Consider the following 15,000-nt stretch of genomic DNA (forward strand, 5'->3'; position numbering starts at 1 on the left):
AGAAATCTACGCGAACATGACACTTTGCTGTGGAATAGTATAGGAGGCTCTTAATCCAAAGGTCACCGGTTCGATTCCACCATTGGAAGATGACACAAACGTTTAGCAAGTGTTATCAAATGTACTTTTATGGTCATTTTTAAATTTCTGAATTAAGTGCTGCAACAATGTAATCTTCTTCTCTGAATGAGTTTGCATGTTTGCAGAAAAAACTGAAGACACTCACTGAAATGTAACAAATTTATTACTAATTTCACACACACAAACACTCAGAAACATGTGTGAAATTAAACCTGAAGTAATAAAAACAGGAATAAATTAAACAATTAAAAATAGAAAAAAATAAATGGGACAGTATATCTTCCCATAATACTACCATTTTCTTTTATGCACGGCAGGTGACACTGACAGCATTTGTTTTTTTCCACCGTGCGGGCGTAAGCTCTCCGGGTTAGTGGAGGTGAGGGCAGGGAATCAGATGGCACAATCTGTTTGTTTCCATTTGGGATGACAAACACAACTGGCTCAATGAATGGACTGGGGTTTAAAAGTACAGGAGATGGAGATGGAGGAAGAGACAGAGGAGAAACGATCTGCAGAAACTTCTTGGGACTGCAGCCAGGTGGTGATACTTTTCTTTTGGTGGGGCTTGTGATGCGGTTGGATAAATCAGACGTCTGAGGGAATAAAGGCACAGTTCACAATATAGGATAACCATAGATGATAGTGAATTCATCTATCTATCATTATGGGTATAGCAGTCAATAAAACCAGATCATTTCAACATGAAATGAATGAAATGCATGAAAGTGCCACTATAGTTACTGCTACATGAAAACAATAACAATGTACATTTTTTAAAATCAAAGTCAACCTATGTATCATTCTCTTTACATTACCTTAGATGAATGCTTCCCAGCCAAACTTAAGTTTGGCTTCAGCATGGCACCATGACAGCCACCAAACCGTGGCTTTGTAAACTGACAAAAAGAAAAACATAACCTTAACTGGGGCTTTGTACATTTTATACAGTTGAGTATATTAATAATATTAATATAAATATCAGCATAAGTAAATCCTCATTACTTACTGATACCAAAGTCACAATGGGTCTTCTCGGTTCATCACCAGCCAAGGAGACGTCCTTTGGTGGTGGTGAATCTGCAGGTGAGGGCCCTGGCTGCTCTGCCACCAGCACGTCATAAATGTATGAGAGCCTTCTGATACCTTCTTTGCATGCAAACCGCAGTTACAGCTCTGTGCACCTCCAAACAGTGACATTTGTCCCCTCATCTGCATTGGGCATTTCTCAATCTGTATTAATGTTTGACGGCAAATAAGAAGGTGTTCCCTTTAAATATGTCACAGCTTTACATTTAATATGATACACATATCACTCTGTGCAGGTTTACCTTTCAGATACAGATCATGCCACTTTTTCTGCCGAGGTGCTGGTCTGTTTCCTGCCTCAGAGGGCCAAACACCCGAGGCAGCAACTTTTCGTAGGCGGGATATCCACTCCTCCTCTCCCATGGCCCTGTGTTTTGTTTTTTTTTGTTTGGAAGCCATCTGCCATTAACAGAGAAAGAATATCTATACCAAACAGCTAATATTTGTACATCACAGAAATATGACCAATGTGCACTATTTTTAACTTATTAAAATATATATATTCATGCACACACATAAGTTCTTACTTGCATACAATCACACAAACACACAGCTAATTATTAACTAATAGCAGTAGCCTACATATTACACATATTACAACAGAAATGAATACTACATAGATTTCATTCATACCCTAGCTTGTTATCAACTAATACTAGTAGCAGCAATGCATATTTAAGACTTTTGTGACAACAGAAGTTAATATGTCGTACTGATTAGCAGTACAATATAGAGCAGTACAATAGCATTAGCATGTTTGACAAAAAAATCGCCACGTAGAAAAAACGATATATTTACCTTCTGTAGTTAAAGTCACCTGAAGTCCTGCGGGCAGAATTATGGAGAAGTGCCATCGTGATTGGCTATCAGCAAAAATGGAAATGGAGCAACGCGATTGGCTGTTGGGCTGAATTATGGAGAAGTGCCATCGTGATTGGCTATCAACAAAAATGGAAATGGAGCAACGCGATTGGCTGTTGGGCTGAATTATGGAGAAGTGCCATCGTGATTGGCTATCAGCAAAAATGGAAACGAGGCAACGTGATTGGCTGTTGGGCTGAATTATGGAGAAGTGCCATCGTGATTGGCTATCACCAAAGATGGACCAAAAATGGAAATGGGGCAACGCGATTGGAGGAGAATTATACAGACGCTTGGTCTCCCGCTACCGCTAGCCAGGCTATTCACACTTTTAAAAACATGCCTTCCGAAAAAAAAAAAAAAAAAAAAAAAAAAAAAAATTGAAATAAGTCTACGTTCAGAGATTTAGAATGGCATTGTAACACAATTGGCCCTTTTCAACTAGTACCTATGCCACGCGACTTGATCCAACTCAGCTTTTAGGGTTTTCCATTAGGTAGGACCTTGTAGTAGCAGGTAAATTTTTAGCACCTACTCGGCTGGGGTTCGAGATTAGCTGAGTCGAAAAAATTACCTCTACAGACCACTGATTGGCCAGGCAGTGATGTTACTGGATGAGTGACGAAAGCCACTCCTTCACAAGAACCCGGCAAAACCCATGCGATTTTATATATTCTTTTTTATACATTTATATATCGTCATCGAGGTGAATTGCTGGATACAAAGCCATACACCAAGCAGCAGGTATACCTTCGCCTCAATGTCCTAAATTGTTGTGTCATGTTTGTGTCACATAGAAATGAAGTCACGGGACCTTTGAACATCCTTCCTATCATGACCCCACCCACATTGAGGGGTCATGGTCATGGTCTTCTAAAAATAAGATTTCAGTATGCAGTAAGTGTCAGGAGTGGGATTTGAACCCACATCTCCTTTTGGAGACCAGAAGTCCCTCTGCTAAGGAAGGAAGGAATCAAGCCTTGAGTCTGGATACAAAGCCATACACCAAGCAGCAGGTATACCATACTTGTTCAATCATGCCTTCCGAAAAGAAAAAAAAAAAAAAAAAAAAAAATTGAAATAAGTCTACGTTCAGAGATTTAGAATGGCATCGTAACACAATTGGCCCTTTTCAACTAGTACCTATGCCACGCGACTTGATCCAACTCAGCTTTGAGGGTTTTCCATTAGGTAGGACCTTGTAGTAGCAGGTAAATTTTTAGCACCTACTCGGCTGGGGTTCGAGATTAGCTGAGTCGAAAAAATGACCTCTACAGACCACTGATTGGCCAGGCAGTGATGTCACTGGATGAGTGACGAAAGCCACTCCTTCACAAGAACCCGGCAAAACCCATGCGATTTTATATATTCTTTTTTATACATTTATATATTGTCATCGAGGTGAATTGCTGGATACAAAGCCATACACCAAGCAGCAGGTATACCTTCGCCTCGATGTCCTAAATTGTTGTGTCATGTTTGTGTCACATAGAAATGAAGTCACGGGACCTTTGAACATCCTTCCTATCATGACCCCACCCACATTGAGGGGTCATGGTCATGGTCTTCTAAAAATAAGATTTCAGTATGCAGTACGTGTCAGGAGTGGGATTTGAACCCACGTCTCCTTTTGGAGACCAGAAGTCCCTCTGCTAAGGAAGGAAGGAATCAAGCCTTGAGTCTGGCGCCTTAGACCGCTCGGCCATCCTGACACCATACAGGACAGTATGCAGGACAGCATGATTTCCCTGACTGTGTAAAATACAACAAACATGAACCGAAACGCAGCAGACAAACTTGTCCGCAGAGGGAAGCTTTCTGCTTGAGATGCACCCTCACGGCTGGAAATACGAGGGAAAGGGTGCGGGAGAACGGGTGTCTGGAGAGTGGAGGAGGGGCTGGGTGAAAAAATATCTGAAAGAAGTCCCGAGCGAATGTTGCCAAGGTTTGGTTTCTCATAGACCACTGCTCTGGAACATCCCAAGAACGTTTCAGTACTTTCGTGGGTACATGAAGGTGGTTAAAGAAATGCTTACAAATAATTCATTTTTGCCAAAGATTTGGTGCTGTCTTCACTCTCTCAGAGTTGGCTACCCACATGTTATATGTCGTCATCGAGGTGAATTGCTGGATACAAAGCCATACACCAAGCAGCAGGTATACCTTCGCCTCGATGTCCTAAATTGTTGTGTCATGTTTGTGTCACATAGAAATGAAGTCACGGGACCTTTTAACATCCTTCCTATCATGACCCCACCCACATTGAGGGGTCATGGTCATGGTCAACTGGTCAACTGAAGGGGTCGTAACCAGTAAAATTGTACAACTATCTAGTTTTGTTGTGGCAGGAACATCGTACATTGATGGCAGTAAAATATAATTCTGCATTAGGCTAGAAAAGTTCAAGTGTGTTCCATCACTGCCACGATGTAGAATTTTACCTGTTAGAAGAGAGAGGGTTTAGCACTTTGACTGCTCAGAGGGCCAGAGGACATGGGTTGTTATTGAGATTTTCCTTCTTTTCTTTTAAAGTGAGTGGTCATACTTGAGCAATCAGGGAATACGGAAATGACATGAGCCCATGGAAAGGGAAGCATAAAGCTCTTGCGCAAGTTGGATCATACTTGACTGATGTTGTGCATTTCAGGAGGTCTGTATCTTTTCAAAGAGCTTTGTGGTAACAAAGCTGAACTGTTCCTTAAAGTGCTGGATGAAACATCTGTTTATTAAAGCTTTGACGCCCAACGTGGGGCTCGAACCCACGACCCTGAGATTAAGAGTCTCATGCTCTACCGACTGAGCTAGCCAGGCTATTCACACTTTTAAAAACATGCCTTCCGAAAAAAAAAAAAAAAAAAAAAAAAAAAAATTGAAATAAGTCTACGTTCAGAGATTTAGAATGGCATCGTAACACAATTGGCCCTTTTCAACTAGTACCTATGCCACGCGACTTGATCCAACTCAGCTTTTAGGGTTTTCCATTAGGTAGGACCTTGTAGTAGCAGGTAAATTTTTAGCACCTACTCGGCTGGGGTTCGAGATTAGCTGAGTCGAAAAAATTACCTCTACAGACCAATGATTGGCCAGGCAGTGATGTTACTGGATGAGTGACGAAAGCCACTCCTTCACAAGAACCCGGCAAAACCCATGCGATTTTATATATTCTTTTTTATACATTTATATATCGTCATCGAGGTGAATTGCTGGATACAAAGCCATACACCAAGCAGCAGGTATACCTTCGCCTCAATGTCCTAAATTGTTGTGTCATGTTTGTGTCACATAGAAATGAAGTCACGGGACCTTTGAACATCCTTCCTATCATGACCCCACCCACATTGAGGGGTCATGGTCATGGTCTTCTAAAAATAAGATTTCAGTATGCAGTAAGTGTCAGGAGTGGGATTTGAACCCACATCTCCTTTTGGAGACCAGAAGTCCCTCTGCTAAGGAAGGAAGGAATCAAGCCTTGAGTCTGGATACAAAGCCATACACCAAGCAGCAGGTATACCATACTTGTTCAATCATGCCTTCCGAAAAGAAAAAAAAAAAAAAAAAAAAAAAATTGAAATAAGTCTACGTTCAGAGATTTAGAATGGCATCGTAACACAATTGGCCCTTTTCAACTAGTACCTATGCCACGCGACTTGATCCAACTCAGCTTTTAGGGTTTTCCATTAGGTAGGACCTTGTAGTAGCAGGTAAATTTTTAGCACCTACTCGGCTGGGGTTCGAGATTAGCTGAGTCGAAAAAATGACCTCTACAGACCACTGATTGGCCAGGCAGTGATGTCACTGGATGAGTGACGAAAGCCACTCCTTCACAAGAACCCGGCAAAACCCATGCGATTTTATATATTCTTTTTTATACATTTATATATTGTCATCGAGGTGAATTTCTGGATACAAAGCCATACACCAAGCAGCAGGTATACCTTCGCCTCGATGTCCTAAATTGTTGTGTCATGTTTGTGTCACATAGAAATGAAGTCACGGGACCTTTGAACATCCTTCCTATCATGACCCCACCCACATTGAGGGGTCATGGTCATGGTCTTCTAAAAATAAGATTTCAGTATGCAGTACGTGTCAGGAGTGGGATTTGAACCCACGTCTCCTTTTGGAGACCAGAAGTCCCTCTGCTAAGGAAGGAAGGAATCAAGCCTTGAGTCTGGCGCCTTAGACCGCTCGGCCATCCTGACACCATACAGGACAGTATGCAGGACAGCATGATTTCCCTGACTGTGTAAAATACAACAAACATGAACCGAAACGCAGCAGACAAACTTGTCCGCAGAGGGAAGCTTTCTGCTTGAGATGCACCCTCACGGCTGGAAATACGAGGGAAAGGGTGCGGGAGAACGGGTGTCTGGAGAGTGGAGGAGGGGCTGGGTGAAAAAATATCTGAAAGAAGTCCCGAGCGAATGTTGCCAAGGTTTGGTTTCTCATAGACCACTGCTCTGGAACATCCCAAGAACGTTTCAGTACTTTCGTGGGTACATGAAGGTGGTTAAAGAAATGCTTACAAATAATTCATTTTTGCCAAAGATTTGGTGCTGTCTTCACTCTCTCAGAGTTGGCTACCCACATGTTATATGTCGTCATCGAGGTGAATTGCTGGATACAAAGCCATACACCAAGCAGCAGGTATACCTTCGCCTCGATGTCCTAAATTGTTGTGTCATGTTTGTGTCACATAGAAATGAAGTCACGGGACCTTTTAACATCCTTCCTATCATGACCCCACCCACATTGAGGGGTCATGGTCATGGTCAACTGGTCAACTGAAGGGGTCGTAACCAGTAAAATTGTACAACTATCTAGTTTTGTTGTGGCAGGAACATCGTACATTGATGGCAGTAAAATATAATTCTGCATTAGGCTAGAAAAGTTCAAGTGTGTTCCATCACTGCCACGATGTAGAATTTTACCTGTTAGAAGAGAGAGGGTTTAGCACTTTGACTGCTCAGAGGGCCAGAGGACATGGGTTGTTATTGAGATTTTCCTTCTTTTCTTTTAAAGTGAGTGGTCATACTTGAGCAATCAGGGAATACGGAAATGACATGAGCCCATGGAAAGGGAAGCATAAAGCTCTTGCGCAAGTTGGATCATACTTGACTGATGTTGTGCATTTCAGGAGGTCTGTATCTTTTCAAAGAGCTTTGTGGTAACAAAGCTGAACTGTTCCTTAAAGTGCTGGATGAAACATCTGTTTATTAAAGCTTTGACGCCCAACGTGGGGCTCGAACCCACGACCCTGAGATTAAGAGTCTCATGCTCTACCGACTGAGCTAGCCAGGCTATTCACACTTTTAAAAACATGCCTTCCGGAAAAAAAAAAAAAAAAAAAAAAAAAAAAAATTGAAATAAGTCTACGTTCAGAGATTTAGAATGGCATCGTAACACAATTGGCCCTTTTCAACTAGTACCTATGCCACGCGACTTGATCCAACTCAGCTTTTAGGGTTTTCCATTAGGTAGGACCTTGTAGTAGCAGGTAAATTTTTAGCACCTACTCGGCTGGGGTTCGAGATTAGCTGAGTCGAAAAAATGACCTCTACAGACCACTGATTGGCCAGGCAGTGATGTTACTGGATGAGTGACGAAAGCCACTCCTTCACAAGAACCCGGCAAAACCCATGCGATTTTATATATTCTTTTTTATACATTTATATATCGTCATCGAGGTGAATTGCTGGATACAAAGCCATACACCAAGCAGCAGGTATACCTTCGCCTCAATGTCCTAAATTGTTGTGTCATGTTTGTGTCACATAGAAATGAAGTCACGGGACCTTTGAACATCCTTCCTATCGTGACCCCACCCACATTGAGGGGTCATGGTCATGGTCTTCTAAAAATAAGATTTCAGTATGCAGTAAGTGTCAGGAGTGGGATTTGAACCCACATCTCCTTTTGGAGACCAGAAGTCCCTCTGCTAAGGAAGGAAGGAATCAAGCCTTGAGTCTGGATACAAAGCCATACACCAAGCAGCAGGTATACCATACTTGTTCAATCATGCCTTCCGAAAAAAAAAAAAAAAAAAAAAAAAAAAAATTGTAATAAGTCTACGTTCAGAGATTTAGAATGGCATCGTAACACAATTGGCCCTTTTCAACTAGTACCTATGCCACGCGACTTGATCCAACTCAGCTTTTAGGGTTTTCCATTAGGTAGGACCTTGTAGTAGCAGGTAAATTTTTAGCACCTACTCGGCTGGGGTTCGAGATTAGCTGAGTCGAAAAAATGACCTCTACAGACCACTGATTGGCCAGGCAGTGATGTCACTGGATGAGTGACGAAAGCCACTCCTTCACAAGAACCCGGCAAAACCCATGCGATTTTATATATTCTTTTTTATACATTTATATATCGTCATCGAGGTGAATTGCTGGATACAAAGCCATACACCAAGCAGCAGGTATACCTTCGCCTCGATGTCCTAAATTGTTGTGTCATGTTTGTGTCACATAGAAATGAAGTCATGGGACCTTTGAACATCCTTCCTATCATGACCCCACCCACATTGAGGGGTCATGGTCATGGTCTTCTAAAAATAAGATTTCAGTATGCAGTACGTGTCAGGAGTGGGATTTGAACCCACGTCTCCTTTTGGAGACCAGAAGTCCCTCTGCTAAGGAAGGAAGGAATCAAGCCTTGAGTCTGGCGCCTTAGACCGCTCGGCCATCCTGACACCATACAGGACAGTATGCAGGACAGCATGATTTCCCTGACTGTGTAAAATACAACAAACATGAACCGAAACGCAGCAGACAAACTTGTCTGCAGAGGGAAGCTTTCTGCTTGAGATGCACCCTCACGGCTGGAAATACGAGGGAAAGGGTGCGGGAGAACGGGTGTCTGGAGAGTGGAGGAGGGGCTGGGTGAAAAAATATCTGAAAGAAGTCCCGAGCGAATGTTGCCAAGGTTTGGTTTCTCATAGACCACTGCTCTGGAACATCCCAAGAACGTTTCAGTACTTTCGTGGGTACATGAAGGTGGTTAAAGAAATGCTTACAAATAATTCATTTTTGCCAAAGATTTGGTGCTGTCTTCACTCTCTCAGAGTTGGCTACCCACATGTTATATGTCGTCATCGAGGTGAATTGCTGGATACAAAGCCATACACCAAGCAGCAGGTATACCTTCGCCTCGATGTCCTAAATTGTTGTGTCATGTTTGTGTCACATAGAAATGAAGTCACGGGACCTTTTAACATCCTTCCTATCATGACCCCACCCACATTGAGGGGTCATGGTCATGGTCAACTGGTCAACTGAAGGGGTCGTAACCAGTAAAATTGTACAACTATCTAGTTTTGTTGTGGCAGGAACATCGTACATTGATGGCAGTAAAATATAATTCTGCATTAGGCTAGAAAAGTTCAAGTGTGTTCCATCACTGCCACGATGTAGAATTTTACCTGTTAGAAGAGAGAGGGTTTAGCACTTTGACTGCTCAGAGGGCCAGAGGACATGGGTTGTTATTGAGATTTTCCTTCTTTTCTTTTAAAGTGAGTGGTCATACTTGAGCAATCAGGGAATACGGAAATGACATGAGCCCATGGAAAGGGAAGCATAAAGCTCTTGCGCAAGTTGGATCATACTTGACTGATGTTGTGCATTTCAGGAGGTCTGTATCTTTTCAAAGAGCTTTGTGGTAACAAAGCTGAACTGTTCCTTAAAGTGCTGGATGAAACATCTGTTTATTAAAGCTTTGACGCCCAACGTGGGGCTCGAACCCACGACCCTGAGATTAAGAGTCTCATGCTCTACCGACTGAGCTAGCCAGGCTATTCACACTTTTAAAAACATGCCTTCCGAAAAAAAAAAAAAAAAAAAAAAAAAATTGAAATAAGTCTACGTTCAGAGATTTAGAATGGCATCGTAACACAATTGGCCCTTTTCAACTAGTACCTATGCCACGCGACTTGATCCAACTCAGCTTTTAGGGTTTTCCATTAGGTAGGACCTTGTAGTAGCAGGTAAATTTTTAGCACCTACTCGGCTGGGGTTCGAGATTAGCTGAGTCGAAAAAATGACCTCTACAGACCACTGATTGGCTAGGCAGTGATGTCACTGGATGAGTGACGAAAGCCACTCCTTCACAAGAACCCGGCAAAACCCATGCGATTTTATATATTCTTTTTTATACATTTATATATTGTCATCGAGGTGAATTGCTGGATACAAAGCCATACACCAAGCAGCAGGTATACCTTCGCCTCGATGTCCTAAATTGTTGTGTCATGTTTGTGTCACATAGAAATGAAGTCACGGGACCTTTGAACATCCTTCCTATCATGACCCCACCCACATTGAGGGGTCATGGTCATGGTCTTCTAAAAATAAGATTTCAGTATGCAGTAAGTGTCAGGAGTGGGATTTGAACCCACATCTCCTTTTGGAGACCAGAAGTCCCTCTGCTAAGGAAGGAAGGAATCAAGCCTTGAGTCTGGATACAAAGCCATACACCAAGCAGCAGGTATACCATACTTGTTCAATCATGCCTTCCGAAAAAAAAAAATAAATAAATAAATAAAATTGTAATAAGTCTACGTTCAGAGATTTAGAATGGCATCGTAACACAATTGGCCCTTTTCAACTAGTACCTATGCCACGCGACTTGATCCAACTCAGCTTTTAGGGTTTTCCATTAGGTAGGACCTTGTAGTAGCAGGTAAATTTTTAGCACCTACTCGGCTGGGGTTCGAGATTAGCTGAGTCGAAAAAATGACCTCTACAGACCACTGATTGGCCAGGCAGTGATGTCACTGGATGAGTGACGAAAGCCACTCCTTCACAAGAACCCGGCAAAACCCATGCGATTTTATATATTCTTTTTTATACATTTATATATCGTCATCGAGGTGAATTGCTGGATACAAAGCCATACACCAAGCAGCAGGTATACCTTCGCCTCGATGTCCTAAATTGTTGTGTCATGTTTGTGTCACATAGAAATGAAGTCATGGGACCTTTGAACATCCTTCCTATCATGACCCCACCCACATTGAGGGGTCATGGTCATGGTCTTCTAAAAATAAGATTTCAGTATGCAGTACGTGTCAGGAGTGGGATTTGAACCCACGTCTCCTTTTGGAGACCAGAAGTCCCTCTGCTAAGGAAGGAAGGAATCAAGCCTTGAGTCTGGCGCCTTAGACCGCTCGGCCATCCTGACACCATACAGGACAGTATGCAGGACAGCATGATTTCCCTGACTGTGTAAAATACAACAAACATGAACCGAAACGCAGCAGACAAACTTGTCTGCAGAGGGAAGCTTTCTGCTTGAGATGCACCCTCACGGCTGGAAATACGAGGGAAAGGGTGCGGGAGAACGGGTGTCTGGAGAGTGGAGGAGGGGCTGGGTGAAAAAATATCTGAAAGAAGTCCCGAGCGAATGTTGCCAAGGTTTGGTTTCTCATAGACCACTGCTCTGGAACATCCCAAGAACGTTTCAGTACTTTCGTGGGTACATGAAGGTGGTTAAAGAAATGCTTACAAATAATTCATTTTTGCCAAAGATTTGGTGCTGTCTTCACTCTCTCAGAGTTGGCTACCCACATGTTATATGTCGTCATCGAGGTGAATTGCTGGATACAAAGCCATACACCAAGCAGCAGGTATACCTTCGCCTCGATGTCCTAAATTGTTGTGTCATGTTTGTGTCACATAGAAATGAAGTCACGGGACCTTTTAACATCCTTCCTATCATGACCCCACCCACATTGAGGGGTCATGGTCATGGTCAACTGGTCAACTGAAGGGGTCGTAACCAGTAAAATTGTACAACTATCTAGTTTTGTTGTGGCAGGAACATCGTACATTGATGGCAGTAAAATATAATTCTGCATTAGGCTAGAAAAGTTCAAGTGTGTTCCATCACTGCCACGATGTAGAATTTTACCTGTTAGAAGAGAGAGGGTTTAGCACTTTGACTGCTCAGAGGGCCAGAGGACATGGGTTGTTATTGAGATTTTCCTTCTTTTCTTTTAAAGTGAGTGGTCATACTTGAGCAATCAGGGAATACGGAAATGACATGAGCCCATGGAAAGGGAAGCATAAAGCTCTTGCGCAAGTTGGATCATACTTGACTGATGTTGTGCATTTCAGGAGGTCTGTATCTTTTCAAAGAGCTTTGTGGTAACAAAGCTGAACTGTTCCTTAAAGTGCTGGATGAAACATCTGTTTATTAAAGCTTTGACGCCCAACGTGGGGCTCGAACCCACGACCCTGAGATTAAGAGTCTCATGCTCTACCGACTGAGCTAGCCAGGCTATTCACACTTTTAAAAACATGCCTTCCGAAAAAAAAAAAAAAAAAAAAAAAAAATTGAAATAAGTCTACGTTCAGAGATTTAGAATGGCATCGTAACACAATTGGCCCTTTTCAACTAGTACCTATGCCACGCGACTTGATCCAACTCAGCTTTTAGGGTTTTCCATTAGGTAGGACCTTGTAGTAGCAGGTAAATTTTTAGCACCTACTCGGCTGGGGTTCGAGATTAGCTGAGTCGAAAAAATGACCTCTACAGACCACTGATTGGCCAGGCAGTGATGTCACTGGATGAGTGACGAAAGCCACTCCTTCACATGAACCCGGCAAAACCCATGCGATTTTATATATTCTTTTTTATACATTTATATATCGTCATCGAGGTGAATTGCTGGATACAAAGCCATACACCAAGCAGCAGGTATACCTTCGCCTCGATGTCCTAAATTGTTGTGTCATGTTTGTGTCACATAGAAATGAAGTCACGGGACCTTTGAACATCCTTCCTATCATGACCCCACCCACATTGAGGGGTCATGGTCATGGTCTTCTAAAAATAAGATTTCAGTATGCAGTAAGTGTCAGGAGTGGGATTTGAGTCTGGCGCCTTAGACCGCTCGGCCATCCTGACACCATGCAGGACAGTATGCAGGACAGCATGATTTCCCTGACTGTGTAAAATACAACAAACATGAACCGAAACGCAGCAGACAAACTTGTCCGCAGAGGGAAGCTTTCTGCTTGAGATGCACCCTCACGGCTGGAAATACGAGGGAAAGGGTGCGGGAGAACGGGTGTCTGGAGAGTGGAGGAGGGGCTGGGTGAAAAAATATCTGAAAGAAGTCCCGAGCGAATGTTGCCAAGGTTTGATTTCTCATAGACCACTGCTCTGGAACATCCCAAGAACGTTTCAGTACTTTCGTGGGTACATGAAGGTGGTTAAAGAAATGCTTACAAATAATTCATTTTTGCCAAAGATTTGGTGCTGTCTTCACTCTCTCAGAGTTGGCTACCCACATGTTATATGTCGTCATCGAGGTGAATTGCTGGATACAAAGCCATACACCAAGCAGCAGGTATACCTTCGCCTCGATGTCCTAAATTGTTGTGTCATGTTTGTGTCACATAGAAATGAAGTCACGGGACCTTTTAACATCCTTCCTATCATGACCCCACCCACATTGAGGGGTCATGGTCATGGTCAACTGGTCAACTGAAGGGGTCGTAACCAGTAAAATTGTACAACTATCTAGTTTTGTTGTGGCAGGAACATCGTACATTGATGGCAGTAAAATATAATTCTGCATTAGGCTAGAAAAGTTCAAGTGTGTTCCATCACTGTCACGATGTAGAATTTTACCTGTTAGAAGAGAGAGGGTTTAGCACTTTGACTGCTCAGAGGGCCAGAGGACATGGGTTGTTATTGAGATTTTCCTTCTTTTCTTTTAAAGTGAGTGGTCATACTTGAGCAATCAGGGAATACGGAAATGACATGAGCCCATGGAAAGGGAAGCATAAAGCTCTTGCGCAAGTTGGATCATACTTGACTGATGTTGTGCATTTCAGGAGGTCTGTATCTTTTCAAAGAGCTTTGTGGTAACAAAGCTGAACTGTTCCTTAAATTGCTGGATGAAACATCTGTTTATTAAAGCTTTGACGCCCAACGTGGGGCTCGAACCCACGACCCTGAGATTAAGAGTCTCATGCTCTACCGACTGAGCTAGCCAGGCTATTCACACTTTTAAAAACATGCCTTCCGAAAAAAAAAGAAAAAAAAAAAAAAAATTGAAATAAGTCTACGTTCAGAGATTTAGAATGGCATCGTAACACAATTGGCCCTTTTCAACTAGTACCTATGCCACGCGACTTGATCCAACTCAGCTTTTAGGGTTTTCCATTAGGTAGGACCTTGTAGTAGCAGGTAAATTTTTAGCACCTACTCGGCTGGGGTTCGAGATTACCTGAGTCGAAAAAATGACCTCTACAGACCACTGATTGGCCAGGCAGTGATGTTACTGGATGAGTGACGAAAGCCACTCCTTCACAAGAACCCGGCAAAACCCATGCGATTTTATATATTCTTTTTTATACATTTATATATCGTCATCGAGGTGAATTGCTGGATACAAAGCCATACACCAAGCAGCAGGTATACCTTCGCCTCGATGTCCTAAATTGTTGTGTCATGTTTGTGTCACATAGAAATGAAGTCACGGGACCTTTGAACATCCTTCCTATCATGACCCCACCCACATTGAGGGGTCATGGTCTTCTAAAAATAAGATTTCAGTATGCAGTAAGTGTCAGGAGTGGGATTTGAACCCACGTCTCCTTTTGGAGACCAGAAGTCCCTCTGCTAAGGAAGGAAGGAATCAAGCCTTGAGTCTGGATACAAAGCCATACACCAAGCAGCAGGTATATCATACTTGTTCAATCATGCCTTCCGAAAAAAAAAAAAAAAAAAAAAAAAAAAAAAATTGAAATAAGTCTACGTTCAGAGATTTAGAATGGCATCGTAACACAATTGGCCCTTTTCAACTAGTACCTATGCCACGCGACTTGATCCAACTCAGCTTTTAGGGTTTTCCATTAGGTAGGACCTTGTAGTAGCAGGTAAATTTTTAGCATCTACTCGGCTGGGGTTCGAGATTAGCTGAGTCGAAAAAATGACCTCTACAGACCACTGATTGGC

At 42.6% G+C, this 15,000-nt stretch overlaps 9 non-coding genes across 9 annotated transcripts; all 9 read right to left on the reverse strand.

The window, feature by feature from the left end:
- Nucleotides 1-3,628: 3,628 nt before the first annotated feature.
- trnal-caa (transfer RNA leucine (anticodon CAA)) lies at nt 3,629-3,743 on the reverse strand. The gene is made up of 2 exons: nt 3,706-3,743; nt 3,629-3,674 (listed from the first exon to the last, which is right to left on the reverse strand). It is a non-coding gene; the product is annotated as a tRNA-Leu (tRNA).
- Nucleotides 3,744-4,769: 1,026 nt separating this feature from the next.
- Nucleotides 4,770-4,842, reverse strand: trnak-cuu (transfer RNA lysine (anticodon CUU)). Its single transcript has one exon. It is a non-coding gene; the product is annotated as a tRNA-Lys (tRNA).
- A 1,276-nt stretch (nt 4,843-6,118) lies between these two features.
- trnal-caa (transfer RNA leucine (anticodon CAA)) lies at nt 6,119-6,233 on the reverse strand. Its single transcript has 2 exons — nt 6,196-6,233; nt 6,119-6,164 (listed from the first exon to the last, which is right to left on the reverse strand). It is a non-coding gene; the product is annotated as a tRNA-Leu (tRNA).
- A 1,026-nt stretch (nt 6,234-7,259) lies between these two features.
- On the reverse strand, nt 7,260-7,332 carry trnak-cuu (transfer RNA lysine (anticodon CUU)). Its single transcript has one exon. It is a non-coding gene; the product is annotated as a tRNA-Lys (tRNA).
- Nucleotides 7,333-8,610: 1,278 nt separating this feature from the next.
- trnal-caa (transfer RNA leucine (anticodon CAA)) lies at nt 8,611-8,725 on the reverse strand. Its single transcript has 2 exons — nt 8,688-8,725; nt 8,611-8,656 (listed from the first exon to the last, which is right to left on the reverse strand). It is a non-coding gene; the product is annotated as a tRNA-Leu (tRNA).
- Nucleotides 8,726-9,751: 1,026 nt separating this feature from the next.
- Nucleotides 9,752-9,824, reverse strand: trnak-cuu (transfer RNA lysine (anticodon CUU)). The gene has a single exon. It is a non-coding gene; the product is annotated as a tRNA-Lys (tRNA).
- A 1,272-nt stretch (nt 9,825-11,096) lies between these two features.
- On the reverse strand, nt 11,097-11,211 carry trnal-caa (transfer RNA leucine (anticodon CAA)). The gene is made up of 2 exons: nt 11,174-11,211; nt 11,097-11,142 (listed from the first exon to the last, which is right to left on the reverse strand). It is a non-coding gene; the product is annotated as a tRNA-Leu (tRNA).
- Nucleotides 11,212-12,237: 1,026 nt separating this feature from the next.
- trnak-cuu (transfer RNA lysine (anticodon CUU)) lies at nt 12,238-12,310 on the reverse strand. The gene has a single exon. It is a non-coding gene; the product is annotated as a tRNA-Lys (tRNA).
- A 1,655-nt stretch (nt 12,311-13,965) lies between these two features.
- Nucleotides 13,966-14,038, reverse strand: trnak-cuu (transfer RNA lysine (anticodon CUU)). The gene has a single exon. It is a non-coding gene; the product is annotated as a tRNA-Lys (tRNA).
- Between the last annotated feature and the right edge of the window lie 962 nt (nt 14,039-15,000).

The sequence above is a fragment of the Leuresthes tenuis genome, unplaced genomic scaffold, assembly GCF_036924035.1.
Source record: "Leuresthes tenuis unplaced genomic scaffold, fLeuTen1.0.hap1 SCAF_5, whole genome shotgun sequence".
Taxonomy (NCBI): domain Eukaryota; kingdom Metazoa; phylum Chordata; class Actinopteri; order Atheriniformes; family Atherinopsidae; genus Leuresthes; species Leuresthes tenuis.